Raw genomic sequence first — 15,764 nt, forward strand, 5'->3', positions numbered from 1 at the left:
TCTCTATGCCCCTGTGAGCCATTCTCTCCCCTCTGTACCCTCTCTATGCCCATATGAGCCATTCTCTCCCCTCTGTACCCCCTCTATTCCCCTGTGAGCCATTCTCTCCCATCTGTGCCCTCTCTATGCCCCTGTGAGCCATACTCTCCTCTCTGTACCCTCTCTATGCCCCTGTGAGCCATTCTCTCCCCTCTGTGCCCTCTCTATGCCCCTGTGAGCCATTCTCTCCCCAGTGTACACTCTCTATGCCCCTGTGAGCCATTCTCTCCCCTCGGTACCCTCTCTATGCCCCTTTTTGCCATTCTCTCCCCTCTGTCCCCTCTCTATGTCCCTTTGAGCCATTCTCTCCCCTCTGTACCCTCTCTATGCCCCTGTGAGCCATTCCCTCCCCTCTGTACCCTCTCTAAGCCCCTGCGAGCCATTCCCTCCCCTCTGTACCCTCTCTATGCCCCTGCGAGCCATTCTTTCCCCTCTGTGCCCTCTCTATGCCCCTGTGAGCCATTTCCTCCCCTCTGTACCCTCTCTATGCCCCTGTGAGCCATTCTCTCCCCTCTGTACCCTCTCTATGCTCCTGTGAGCCATACTCTCCCCTCTGTACCCTCTCTATGCCCCTGTGAGCCATTCTCTCCCCTCTGTGCCCTCTCTATGCTCCTGTGAGCCATTCTCTCCCCTCTGTACCCTCTCTATGCCCCTGTGAGCCATTCTATCGCCTCTGTACCCTCTCTATGTCCCTGTGTTCCATTCTTTCCACCTTATTCCTTGTCTCTAAGTCTCCATCTGAGTCACTCACCATGAAGCAAAACAGCGACAATCCCAAAACAGAGCGAAATGGGTTTCATCTTGTTCCCTCTCAGGATCCCAGTGTTGAAGAACTCTCTCTTCCTATCACTTTGTACCTGCCTGTCCCTCCCCAATCATTTATATTTCCCCAAGCCAAAATAAACAAAGCCAGAAAAGGCAGCCAAACTAGAGTATTCTGGGAAAGCACACTGTATATTATCATTTTATTAACATGTTCCCAGTACCACATATATTTTAGGTCTGCCTGTTGCTATACTCAATGTCAGACTGGGATACTCAGGGCCCACCAAGTACCCAAGTGAAGGGCCCCCCACCACCCTATTATAGAGTCTTGCGTGGAACCAATTTTTGAAACCCGGACCTGCTACCTTACCTACAACTGCCTTATCCACAACCTGATCTATGACCCGCTGACCACCATTAAACAGGAAGTGCTGTTGCTGCAAACCGGAAGTGGCATCATTGACAGTGGGCGGAGTAGAAAAAGAATGTTTGAAGGAGTAAATGTTTAAAAAAAATGTTTTAAAGAGTAATATAAGCAGATAAGAAATGTAAATAAGACCTGAACCCCAACCAGCAACCCACAGACCTACATCTATACCTGCATCTAGAAATCCTACCTGCAAACCACAGGGTGCTCTCCCGCAGGTACCCGACCCGCTGCAGGACTCGCATTTCACACCCCCTGCCTTATATTAATGATATTTTGAAAAGTCTATTTCATGAGATTAACCCTGCTGTGTGTGCTTATGGACAAAACCATATCCGATGAAGTTGACCCTTTGCCCCGTACCTAAGATGAGAATGGAGATTAGCGCAGTAGGGTTGGAGGTCACCATGTCTGGCTACACCATGTCCGGTACGGAGGCTCCATATCGTAACATATTTTACACTACATGAATATGGCACAAACTTACATAGTACATTTCTGAAGAAATGGGGACCTTATTTTCTAAAAATTGTAGTTTCCATTTTGTTTAATCAGAACATTCCAAATGAAAATGGGTTTTGGTAGCTGCCATTATCATGGTGATAGAACCCAGACACAAAGCAGAGAGTGTTGGGATGTAGGTGGCAGGGCTGGTAGGGTATGATGCACATGTACCTTTTCTTTCTATTTATGCCTTTTCATCCACAAAGGGTAACTATAAAGATAATAGTTGTTTCCTTATCCGGAAACCCGTTATCCAGAAAGCTCCAAATTACAGAAAGCCAATGTCCCATAGACTCCATTTTAATTAAATAATTCAGAATTTTAAAACTGATTTCCTTTTTCTCTGTAGAAATAAAACAGTACCTTGTACTTGATCCCAACTAAGATATAATTACCCCTTATTGGGGGCAGAACAGCCCTATTGGGTTTATTTCATGGTTAAATGATTCCCTTTTCTCTGTAATAATAAAACAGTACCTGTACTTGATCCCAACTAAGATATAATTACCCCTTATTGGGGGCAGAACAGCCCTATTGGGTTTATTTCATGGTTAAATGATTCCCTTTTCTCTGTAATAATAAAACAGTACCTGTACTTGATCCCAACTAAGATATAATTACCCCTTATTGGGGGCAGAACAGCCCTATTGGGTTTATTTAATGGTTAAATGATTCCCTTTTCTCTGTAGAAATAAAACAGTACCTTGTACTTGATCCCAAATAAGATATAATTACCCCTTATTGGGGGCAGAACAGCCCTATTGGGTTTATTTCATGGTTAAATGATTCCCTTTTCTCTGTAATAATAAAACAGTACCTGTACTTGATCCCAACTAAGATATAATTACCCCTTATTGGGGGCAGAACAGCCCTATTGGGTTTATTTCATGGTTAAATGATTCCCTTTTCTCTGTAATAATAAAACAGTACCTGTACTTGATCCCAACTAAGATATAATTACCCCTTATTGGGGGCAGAACAGCCCTATTGGGTTTATTTAATGGTTAATGATTCCCTTTTCTCTGTAATAATAAAACAGTACCTGTATCTTCAAATGATTTTTAGCAAACTTAAGGTATGGAGATCAAAATTACATAAAGATCCCTTATCCGGAAAACCCCAGGTCCCGAGCATTCTGGATAACAGGTCCCATACCTGTACAACATTTTACAATTTTTTTTCCTGAAATAAATTGAATTAGTAGAATTGGCACAACTGCACCAGTGCCCTTTGGTTTATAAAACCCAGAGATTGTGTAACGGAGACTATAAAACCCACTGCATCTCCCTGATAGAAATAGAACCCAACACTGTTCAATGCAACAGTTCTGATAAAACCAAATGAAGCAGCAGCAATTTCATCAGAATCCAGGTTATACATAGTGATCACATCCACCCCCATCTCTAATGTGAACAATCCCAACTTGGCCAGCTTGATATTGGAGTAGAATCTATTACTGTATCTGGTTTCCTTATCTGTACCTCTGTAAGTCAGACGATGAAGCGATATTACCCCATGGCTTGATGGTAGGGTTGGTGGGGGCTGCAGGATTGTGGCATCTGGAAATTATCTGCCACGTAGGGGGGATGTTTAACCAGTGTAGAACCTACAGCCTAAGTGTATCTGGCATGAATGGAATGTTTTCCATAGCATTTACTTCTAAAACCACATAGTACATTTTTCTTGACACCCAAAACCAATGTTTTGTAGATCCAAATAAATACAAAAAATACTTCTGATCGGCCATCTTGCCTCAGGCCTTATCTATCAACACACAATAACTAATTACCAGGATACAGACTGTTCAGCCACAGTAGAGGGAGAAGTTACTCTACCAAATCCAGAGCACTTTGATGAAGGCATTAAACCAGGGCTTCTCCTGTGGTCGAGCTTTACGGCAACAACCTCAAGTTGTTTTGAATAAAGAGTGGATAATCACAGAGGGGATGAGGCATAATATATCAGAACCCTGACTAAAATGAGAGCAGCTATAAACCCATTTGCTTTATTGATGTTGTGAAACTATTGTAGTGTCCCTAAAGCTCTTCTTAGGGATAATTTGAGTTCCTGGTTCCTCAGACTGTAGATCACAGGGTTTAGAGAGGGAGTTAATATTGCAAAAACTACAGAAGCCACTTTGTCCTCAACTAGATGATCGTTTGCATTTGAGCGAAAGTAGTTGAAGAAAACAGTAGAGTAAAATATAGAGACCACAGTTAGATGGGAGGAGCAGGTGGAGAAAGCTTTGGCTCTTGTGTGTTTAGAAGTCATTTTCAGTACAGTGGTGATTATAGGGATGTATGGGTAAATGGTGCCTCCTAGAACCCCTCCTCCAAACAGTATTCCAAGGAGAAATATAAGCAACCGATTGATGGATGTGTCACTACAGGAGGCCTCAAGCAACTGGGGCAGGTCACAAAAGAAACTCTGCAAAACCTTTTGGCGGCAAAAGGTCAGTTTAGATAAAAAAAGAGTGTGCACCAAGGAATATATTGCACTAATAACCAACACACCTGATACAAACTGAACACAAACATTCCAGCTCATTATCTGCATGTAGTGAAGAGGGCAGCAGATGGCAATGTATCTGTCATAGGACATCACTGCCAGCACAGATGCCTCTGACAAAACAAAGAAGAAGAAGAAGTAGAACTGAGTTATACAAGCTGGTACAGAAATGATTCTTCTTTCTCTGAGCAAATCAAAGAGCATTCTTGGGACAGTGACTGAGGAGCAACTCATATCCAGACATGCCAGGGTTCCAAGGAAGAAGTACATGGGGGTGTGAAGATGGGAATCAGTGAAGATCAGGAGAAGGATGAGAAGGTTCCCAGTCAGAGTTATAAGATAGATGAGGAGAAACACCAGGAACAGAGGAAGCTGAAGACTTAGAAGATCAGACAGACCAGCGAGAACCAATGTATTCACTGTTGTTTGGTTTTCCATTATTATTTTATTACTAAATATGCCGCAACAATGTAATACATGAAAACAGAAACTAACTGAAGAAAAGAAAATGTCCATAAATAACTAGTGATGGGCAAAAATTAGCAAAATGTATTGAAGTCAACGACATCAATTTTTTGTTGTTGTGCAACATTTATTTACAGCCAATAGAGTCTATGGGCATCTTTTTGTGGCAAAACCCGGCATCAAAATTTTGCTTAGTTTTTTTTCCCTAAAAGTAGTTAAATTGTAAAGGCCCTGACCCTGCTCCCAAATGAAGGCAAATCTATAGAATCTCTTCATCAGTAGAACTACAGGTGGAGAATGCGGGACCGTATGTGGAAGGAAAGTGTTTGCTGGGCCTCAGAAAGATAATTAGTGACATGTCAGATAATAGTACCCTTAATAACATTCTAGAGAATTGTCCAAAATGTTGAGCTGATGTTGTTGGTTTTGTCACTTTACCTTATGGAAATAATTCCGGGATCCCCTTAATTAACATCAAATACTATTTTCAAAAATACAATAATACAATGTCTTACCTGTAATATAAAGAGCACTTCTGTGATCAGTGAGAAACCTCAGCCATAAATACCTTTCCTTCTAAGCCTCCCAAACCCCCAGAGTCTGATTACATGTAACAGTTCCCAGGGGGCCATGCAGGCTTCTCAATTGTTTTCTGTCCCTTCTGGGGTTTCTTAAAGTGGAATTTACATTTGAATACCGGCCCCAATGCCAGCATAGCAGCTTGTATTGATAGATATGGTGAAACACAGGGAGGATCATTTATTACTGACTTTGCCACAATTACACAAAAGTGCCCCATTAGTGCTCATTTAAAGTATGCCACGAGGTGCAGGACAACCCTGTGATTCAGGCAGCAATAAGTACAGGGCCCCAACTGCACCCACAGCCGCCCCCTTAACATACAAGTCCAAATGGCACACAAGAAAGGGGTTAAGTAGCAGGTGGGGGTTGCCTAAATGCCCCCCCTCCCCGCCCACCCTTCATTATTAATGTGCTGTGCAATTAATTTAATCAGTAGTGAAAGGTGCAAAAACCCAGAGAATGATCCCTAGAATTTACTTGCACTATTCTACTGGTTTCGGGTCATGAATTCTAACATCTGGCACCTGGCTACTGTTTTATTATTAGAGTGAAAAAGGAAATCATTTTTTTAGATTAAAATTAATTGCATTCCGGTCATTCCGAGTTCCTGATACCTCCCCCTGCTCACTCCAATCACAGCCTATTCAGCATTTAGCACACATTCAGATGCAGCCGGCGAGTTTTCACATTTCGTCTCACCGTGTCCAGACACCATTATTCAAGTGTTTAATGCTTCCTCTAGATGGTGCTAGAGACTTACCAGCAAAACACAATAGAAAATGCCATAGACCATGTGCCACCTGGTGGCAAATTTTGATATTTTTCCTTGTGTTAACTGGAAGAGACATAAGGCAACAACATGGTACATCTGCAAGTGCAGTTGTGGTCCCCACACTTTGCCCTCAGTCAGTTGATTGCATCAAACTTTGCTCCTTGCACCTCCTTGTAGGATGCATCCTACAATTTCAGGATGGTGAAATTGTACAAGGGGGTGCAGAGAGACAGCTTGATGGTTTTGCTTAAATTCTCTTTAACCCATAGCAACCAATCAGGATGTAGCTTCTACTGCTATACATTATATATAAACATACAAAGTGCTATCCATATAAACAGGCATCAGTTTATACATGATCTTTACTACATTACCCATCTCTCCCCATTGGGGCCCAGATTCACCCCACCGCATCTCTTTCCCAGAAGGACTATAGCATGCCAGGCATTGGATTGTTGCCCCTCAGAAAGCCAGGGATGGGGGACGATCACATCAAATTGATGACAAATAAAAATGTCATAAGGGAATATAGATGTATATAAAGCCTCAGGAATATGACAGTTTGACTACAATGGCCAGTTATGGCAATTCTTATTGCTGTCAAAGGAAAGAGACATATGATGATCCCAAGAAGTTTTAAAATAATTTCTCGGCACCAACAATCTAAACACCACATTGTCCAAGTCCCAATATCCAATATTGTCATTCTAATGTTCTACACCCATTCCTGCTTTATTCCTCTGCAGTTTCTCTAGTTTATTGTATGTTTGCACCAACTGTTAGAGCACATATGTACTGCATATATCAGATGCAGTAGATTGTGTAGCGTCTGAAGTTCTTCAGAAGTCCCTTACACCCTGCACAGCTCCTGTAGACGACTATGGAGAAGGAAAGAGGAGCAGATAATATTACAGAAGGTCACAGATTTATTTAAGTTTTATTTTTAATTGAGTAATATTGCACCAACTCAGATTGGAGATGGACTACAGCTCCCACAATGCTTGTACCCTAAAGGACGATGGCATTCTCCCTTTGGTGTAAGGATACTATGGGATGCCCATTTTCCTAGTTGACAAAAGTGGAGGGATTGCTATGTGCTTGGCTCTTTGTGCTCCACCCGAGAGGCTGGTAGGATCACTAAGGGTCCTAGGGCTGGAATAGGCCTCACTTCTGGAATAAACCAGGGTACCAGAACTCCATGAGTGAGGATAAGTAAGTGATAGTCAGACCCTGTCATAGTATACCATATAGGTGTAAGATAGGCAGGATTGATGAGCAAGGGTGTACTGAGTTAGTGGGGTTACTACTCCCCAGGGTGATACTTGCCTAATGTAGGGACTACAATTTAAAGGCTGTAAGGGAATAAGCCACTGGTAAAGTGGAGCTAGGGTTGCCACCTGGCCAGTATTTCACAAGTATAATACCAACCAAGGCCAGGGACTGTATTACAAATTTACCAGCAATGTACTTGCCAGTAAATCTGCAATAAATAGACAATCTGCCCCCATCCGCCTCTGATCATCCCTTTTTCTCTCTACTAGCTCCCATACAATCTTCAATTTGACAATGTGACTCTTCCCTTTCAGCTTTACAACTCCGCCCTCTTGATGTCATGACTCCACCCCTTAATGTCACAGTCCACCCCTTATGGACCTGCCCCAGTCGGTAAAGAAATTCTCAAAAGGCTGCAACCGTAAGTGGACACCAATATGTGCAGATTCATGGTAGGGCCATTAGACAGAGAGCTGTTGGGACAAATGAACGATCTCTGTAAAGTAACGAGTAACAGATTAATGCTGTAGGAATAAATTACAATAATAATATAATACTCACTTGTGGGCTTTCCAGGAGGAGGGGGTAGCTTAGGATAACGGACCATTGCACAGTGGGTCTCATTGGGGGCACATTGCTGTCTCTTTGGAGATGCACTATCCATTCCTTCACATAATATACATTTTGTCATTGGTGTTTCTGATACAACTGGTAACATCACAGCAAAAATACAATTACAAAAAGAATTGCAGATGGTAGAGATCCCATTCCTTCATAAATGCTTCATATATATATATATTAATGTAACCCCCATGTGACACCCTCTCTTTGCGCCATTTTCTCTCCTGCCATGATTCTATGAATCCCTGTAAGACATTCTCTCCCCTCTTTACCCTCTCTATGACACTGTGAACCATTCTCTCCCCTCTGTACCCTCTCTATGCCCGTAAGCCATTCTCTCCCCTCTTTACCCTCTCTATGCCCCTGTGAGCCAATCTCTCCCCTCTGTACCCTCTCTATGCCCCTGTGAGCCAATCTCTCCCCTCTGTACCCTCTCTATGCCCCTGTGAGCCAATCTCTCCCCTCTGTACCCTCTCTATGCCCCTGTGAGCCAATCTCTCCCCTCTGTACCCTCTCTATGCCCCCGTAAGCCATTGTCTCCCCTCTGTACCCTCTCTATGCCCTGTGAGCCATTCTCTCCCCTCGGTACCCTCTCTATGCCCCTGTGAGCCATTCTCTCCCCTCTGTACCCTCTCTATGCCCCCGTAAGCCATTCTCTCCCCTCTGTACCCTCTCTATGCCCCCGTGAGCCATTCTCTCCCCTCTGTACCCTCTCTATGCCCCTGTGAGCCATTGTCTCCCCTCTGTGCCCTCTCTATGCCCCCATAAGCCATTCTCTCCCCTCTGTACCCTCTCTATGCCCCTGTGAGCCATTCTCTCCCCGCTGTACCCTCTCTATGCCCCTGTGAGCCATTCTCTCCCCTCTGTACCCTCTCTATGCCCCTGTGAGCCATTGTCTCTCCTCTGTACCCTCTCTATGCTCCTGTGAGCCATTGTCTCCCCTCTGTACCCTCTCTATGCCCCTGTGAGCCATTGTCTCCCCTCTGTACCCTTTCTATGCCCCTGTGAGCCATTGTCTCCCCTCTGTACCCTCTCTATGCCCCTGTGAGCCATTCTCTCCCCTCTGTACCCTCCCTATGCCCCTGTGAGCCATTCTCTCCCCTCTGTGCCCTCTCTATGCCCCTGTGAGCCATTCTCTCCCCTCCGTGCCCTCTCTATGCCCCTGTGAGCCATTCTCTCCCCTCTGTACCCTCTCTATGCCCCTGTGAGCCATTCTCTCCCCTCTGTACCCTCTCTATGCCCCTGTGAGCCATTCTTTTCCCTCTGTACCCTCTCTATGCCCCTGTGACCCAATCTCTCCCCTCTGTACCCTCTCTATTCCCCTGTGAGACATTCTTTTCACTCTGTACCCTCTCTATGCCATTGTGAGCCATTCTCTCCTCTCTGTGCCCTCTCTATGCCCCTGTAAACCATTTTTTTTCCTTTCTCTGTCCCTTTTTGTTCTACTATTTTGTTCTACTACTGCATTTTCTCTGTATCCCTGATCCATCCTTCTTCTTAAAGTAGCTTTCCCTGCACATCAGTCTAGCATTCTTTCTCCTCATTGTGCCACTCTGTGCTGCTTTTAATACCCAGGTTTTACTTCCTGTGCCCTGTGCAGCAGCTGAAACTGAATTTCCTCACCCAAGTCATAATCCTGGATAATACTAAAGCAAAATCCAATATGGGAAGTGGCAGAACCAGCTGAAGGGCTGTCTCTAAAGTGAGCACTTTGTGGCAGACGTTGCATTTAATAGAGCAAATGGGGCATGGTGGGACCCAGGACACACATGGGAGTTGGAGAATGGAGTGAAACAGTTACAATGATTCATGGGACACTAGCAACCACGTAACTGCTTCAGTAAAAATCCAAGAACAATGCCCATTTGCTGCTCACCCAAAGAAATCGGGTTGTGGGGTTGTGGCTTCTCCAAGGTTAGGCCAATAGCATCATTAATTATAAGTAGTGAGAAAACCCAAGGAACCTCCCTATAAAACCTATTGGGCCTGGGCTTAGGGACTTTGCTTCATGGTACCTTCCTTTTACTGTGTGAACAAGCCTACCTGATTGAACTGGTGGGGAGAGGGGCAGAGATGAGGGAACCAGCTGGCCAGGAATCATATCAAAAGGAACATGGCTGGTCCTTGGGAAATACACAGAGCACCGCCCTACTGAGGTAACCAACTGATTGTAGGCAGCATGAATGTGGGCTTATGAAATGAACTTATAGAGTGACTTCTAGAGTAAAGAAGGAGATGATGAGTGAGAAGAAGAGAGCAGACCCAAAAGACAAGAGAAACTCAAAAAAAATATTATAGAAGATATTCTGGTCGAGCAAGAGAAGTTTGAAGATAAAGACATTGGTGCTTACCAATTCCATTAGGTTTCATCAGACCTTCACCTTCAACTGCAAATAATAAAAAAGAGAAGAGCAATAGGGGGGGGTTACTTCATTCCTGTCTCAGCAACCTGAAAAGCCCTCCCTGGGATAAAAGACTTTGATTGCTTCATTGTGTTTTTATCTCCCTCCATGTTTGGATTGGTGGGGAGAGGGACACATATGAAGGAGCCGGTTGGTGTGGGATCACATATAGGGGAACATGGCTGGCTTTCTTGGGATACATAAGGCACCCTCTTTAAACTAACCGATAAAAAACGTTTAAAGCCTTTTTACATCTTATTCATTAGTGGGGTCCCCAGCCTTTCTTTCTCATTTGAGCCACAGTCAAATGTAAAACTTGGAGAGAAACACAAGCACCATAAAAGTTCATGGAGGTGCCAAATAAGGGCTGTGATTAGGGGCCTCTATGCACCCTATCAGCTTACAGGGGGCTTTATTTGGTAGGAAATCTTGTTTTTATTCAACCAAAACTTGCCCTCAAGTTGGGTTGGGGAGCAACATGTTGGCCCTGCACCACTGGTTGGGGATCACTGATCAAGATCATCCAAATTCAGATCACATGTTAAGCTGACAGTTGGCCCTCGGGAGGTGATCAGGGAGGAGCTATGAGTATGAAAAAAGGAAATATATAGAGGGATGTAAAGAGTATTGGGATAGGGTATAGTGGGACCCAGGACACAGATGGGAGTCGAATAATGGAGTGAAACAGAGAGGAATACAATAAGGATGGCGTGAAGGGAACATATAGCAGTAGGGGGCGCAATAAATGTTTGGCCTCAAGGATTCTAAATATGTATCATTTGCCTTAGGTAATTCCAAAGCTTCTGTTTTTTGTACACATAAACCGGGTACAATCGAAATGCAGTCCCTAGTCTCTGCAAGTCAGATATGGAAAGAGAGAGACTTAAGGATCTGATACTAAATGTATCTTTCTCTACAATGAAATCCATAGCTCCCGGCACTGTAGCTTTATCATGATGCCCCTCCCTCCCTGTAAAAAAATCTTCAGGGGGGCCCATTGCGCACCTACAGCTCCTCAAGCCCCACCAACCGCTCCCATTGGAAGTCAGATTACATTTTAATTACCTTTTTTTGCTGTTCAAAAGTGATAAACACGGGTACAACGCACTTCCCAATTCAAGCAGAAATAAAGACTAAGGGGCGTATTTATTATGCTGTGTAAAACTAATTCGCCGAAAAAACGGAGTAAAAAGCTGTGTAAAATAAATGGAAAAGATCGCCATCTGAACGCCGGATATTACGCCATTATTTCCCATAAGTTCCGGTGGAAGAAAAAACGAGTAAAACAATTACCGCCATTTTTACATGGCGAAGCCTGGCAAATTTTTTTGCCGTTTTTTTACACAGCATAATAAATATGCCCCTTAGTGGCGTATTTATTATGCTGTGTAAAACTAATTTGCCGAAAAAACGGAGTAAAAAGCTGTGTAAAATAAATGGAAAAGATCGCCGTCTGAACGCCCGATATTACGCCGTTATTTTCCATAAGTTCCAGTGGAAGAAAAAACACGTAAAACAATTACGCCGTTTTTACGCCGTTTTTACGCCATTTTTACACGGCAAAGCCTGCCGATGTGTGGCGAATTTTCTCGTCGTAAAACTAATTTGCCGAAAAAACGGAGTAAAAAGCTGCGTAAAATAAATGGAAAAGATCGCCGTCTGAACGCCCAGTATTACGCCGGATATTACGCCGTTATTTTCCATAAGTTCCAGTGGAAGAAAAACCGCGTAAAAAAATTACGCCGATTTTACGCCGTTTTTACACAGCGAAGCCTGCCGATGTGTGGCGAATTTTCTCGCCGTTTTTTACACAGCATAATAAATATGCCCCTAAGTCACTTATGGGGGTGGGGTTGCCCCCTAGGGCTGCCATCAGAAGTTTGGGGCCCCGCACTACTAAGTTTTCAGGGCCCTTCCCTTGAAAGTACCCAGGTCCTTACCTCAATACCTGCCCAAGTCCTCTTGGTTGGCCCTTACAACTTTTAGCACATGGTTTATAAACCCTCCAGGGTCTCTAAATGGAAAACCACCCAATCATCACTCTACGGCACTGGAAAGCCCTGAACATAATATAAATAATCAGTCAGGTTCATTTATCAACATTGGGCAAATTTGCCCCTGGGCAGTAACCCTTGGAAACCAATTAGGGATTAGTTTTATTTTAGCCAGCTGAAGGCAGAAAAATAAAATCAAGGATTAGGTCACTGCCCAGGAGAAATTGGCCCAGTGTTGATGAATGAACCCCAGTAAGTGCAGGGCTTCAAGGCCTTCTATTTTCTACCAGAACGTCCTAGAAAATTCCAAGGTGCCATTTTATGTGCAGTAATACAGTATTGTTCTACTTACCTGCCTGAATCAGGACGGCGGCTAGCAGAGCACACAGGATAATGGCTTTCATCTTGTTCTTCTCAGGGTCCCTGGGATACAGGTCTGTCTCTCTCCCTCTCCCTTTATACCCGGCTCTCCCCTTCCCCACTCCCCTTTCATCCATCCAACCCCCAACCCAAAGTCAACAAGGACCAGATGGACAGGTCAGTCAAATACATCTTCATATTCAACAGTTACACAACAGTTTCGCTTCTGGCTGTCACCCTAAAGCCCTAGTGAAGTTTGTACAAGGAGAAATATTTATCAATTTAAAAAAAATATTGAAAAAATCTGTCTGTGTTTTTGAAAAACAGATTTCAATGCAGGATTCTGCTGGAGAAGCTCTATTAACTGATGGGTTTTGAGAAAAACATGTTTTCCCATGACGGTATTCCTTTAAACCAAGTGAAAAGTCTGCTAGTAGTCTAGTAACTCATGGCAACCAATCAGCAGAAAGATAACAGTAAAATCAAGGCCTATAGAGTTGCCCAGAGAAGAAGATCCCCATGTTGGATCTTGTTAGGCCAGGTTTTGTGTGTCAGTGGCACTGCACATGCTCAGTGTGCTCTGGGCGGCTGCTGAGAAAAGGATTATCTGTAACAGAAGCTAAACGTACAGGGATGATTTATACACTATAATGACTTGTAATGTGTAATGTGAAGAGACCCTTAATGCTCTTGCACTTCTGCCCTGGAGAATAGTAAATTCTGTACCAGCCCAAGGCAACTGTTAAAGGCGATGGAAGGGTTAAACTATGAGGTGAGACTGTCGAGGTTGGGGTTGTTTTCTCTGGAAAAGAGGCGCTTGCGAGGGGACATGATTACTCTGTACAAGTACATTAGAGGGGATTATAGGCAGTTGGGGGATGTTCTTTTTTCCCATAAAAACAATCAACGCACCAGAGGCCCCCCCTTTAGATTAGAGGAACGGAGCTTCCATTTGAAGCAGCGTAGGGGGTTCCTCACGGTGAGGGCAGTGAGGTTGGGGAATGCCCTGCCGGGGGATGTTGGGTAGGGGGTTCCTCACGGTGAGGGCAATGAGGTTGGGGAATGCCCTGTCGGGGGATGTTGGGTAGGGGGTTCCTCACGGTGAGGGCAGTGAGGGGGTTGGGGAATACCCTGCCGGGGGATGTTGGGTAGGAGGTTCCTCACGGTGAGGGCAGTGAGGTTGGGGAATGTCCTGCCGGGGGATGTTGGGTAGGGGGTTCCTCACGGTGAGGGCAGTGAGGGGGTTGGGGAATGCCCTGCCGGGGGATGTTGGGTAGGGGGTTCCTCACGGTGAGGGCAGTGAGGTTGGGGAATGCCCTGCCGGGGGATTTTGGGTAGGGGGTTCCTCACGGTGAGGGCAGTGAGGTTGGGGAATGCCCTGCCGGGGGATGTTGGGTAGGGGGTTCCTCACGGTGAGGGCAGTGAGGTTGGGGAATGCCCTGCCGGGGGATGTTGGGTAGGGGGTTCCTCACGGTGAGGGCAGTGAGGTTGGGGAATGCCCTGCCGGGGGATGTTGGGTAGGGGGTTCCTCACGGTGAGGGCAGTGAGGTTGGGGAATGCCCTGCCGGGGGATGTTGGGTAGGGGGTTCCTCACGGTGAGGGCAGTGAGGTTGGGGAATGCCCTGCCGGGGGATGTTGGGTAGGGGGGTCCTCACAGTGAGGGCAGTGAGGTTGGGGAATGCCCTGCCGGGGGATGTTGGGTAGGGGGTTCCTCACGGTGAGGGCAGTGAGGTTGGGGAATGCCCTGCCGGGGGATGTTAGGTAGGGGGTTCCTCACGGTGAGGGCAGTGAGGGGGTTGGGGAATGCCCTGCCGGGGGATGTTAGGTAGGGGGTTCCTCACGGTGAGGGCAGTGAGGGGGTTGGGGAATGCCCTGCCAGGGGATGTTGGGTAGGGGGTTCCTCACGGTGAGGGCAGTGAGGGGGTTGGGGAATACCCTGCCGGGGGATGTTAGGTAGGGGGTTCCTCACGGTGAGGGCAGTGAGGTTGGGGAATGCCCTGTCGGGGGATGGGGTAATGGCAGATTCTGTTAATGCCTATAAGAGGGGCCTGGATGAGTTTTTGAACAAGCAGAGTACCCAAGGCTATTGTGATACTAATATCTACAGTTAGTACTAGTGGTTGTATATATAGTTTATGTATGTGAGTGTATAGATTGGTAGGTGTGGGTTGTGGGTGCTGGGTTTAACTTGATGGACTCTGGTCTTTTTTCAACCCTATGTAACTATGTAACTACAGCCGTGTAGCAGGGAAGATCTGTGCCTCCTAAAATGCCCCCAATCTTCTTTTCTGCCACTCCAAGTTGCCTCAGAGGGGCAAATACTTCTTCCTGACTCCAAGATGGTGATCGGATTAGTCTCTGGATCAACTTTGTACTAAGACTTGATTTCAGTAACCTTGTATTTTCTCACTTGCTAAAAAGCCACCCAACCCCTTCTTGTACCTATCTAATGTATCTACCAGTACATGGGGAGAATTCCCACAGCTTCCCATCTCTCACTGTAACCAACCATTTTTGGTAGTTATGGTGGAACCTCCTTTCTTCCAATCTCAGTGGATCTCAGTGGATCTAATGCCCAGTAAACAGGCAGCACCTCATTTTTTAGTGAACCTGTGACTCAAAAAAACCATAGCCAGTAAATGGACTCCATTAACAGAACCGGTACTGTCACTAGAAGATACTGGGCCCAAAGATATTTTTCATCAAACTGGCTCTGCCCATCCCATTCCTTAGCACAGAGCAATTACATTTTCTGTTCTTGTTGTTGAGGTGAGATCTGAGTCTAAGTAGATCACATTCACTGCCATTCCAGCATCAAGGTTTCTGCTCACCTCCTCATAAAAGGCAAATTAATCTGGCAAGATCTGTTACGCAGAAGGACCATAGACACTGTAAGCTGATGGAACCTTCTAGTTGCATGTTGGTGACCAATGTCGGGAGACCGCACATTGGACTTGGCCAACCCTGTTATGTTACTAGGAGCTGTCAGGTTAGATATGAGGTGGGGGAGGCAGCTTTGAGGGGACCATCCAATGGGAGAGAACCCATTTAGT

The sequence above is a fragment of the Xenopus tropicalis genome, chromosome 9, assembly GCF_000004195.4.
Source record: "Xenopus tropicalis strain Nigerian chromosome 9, UCB_Xtro_10.0, whole genome shotgun sequence".
In the NCBI taxonomy this organism is placed as follows: Eukaryota; Metazoa; Chordata; class Amphibia; order Anura; family Pipidae; genus Xenopus; species Xenopus tropicalis.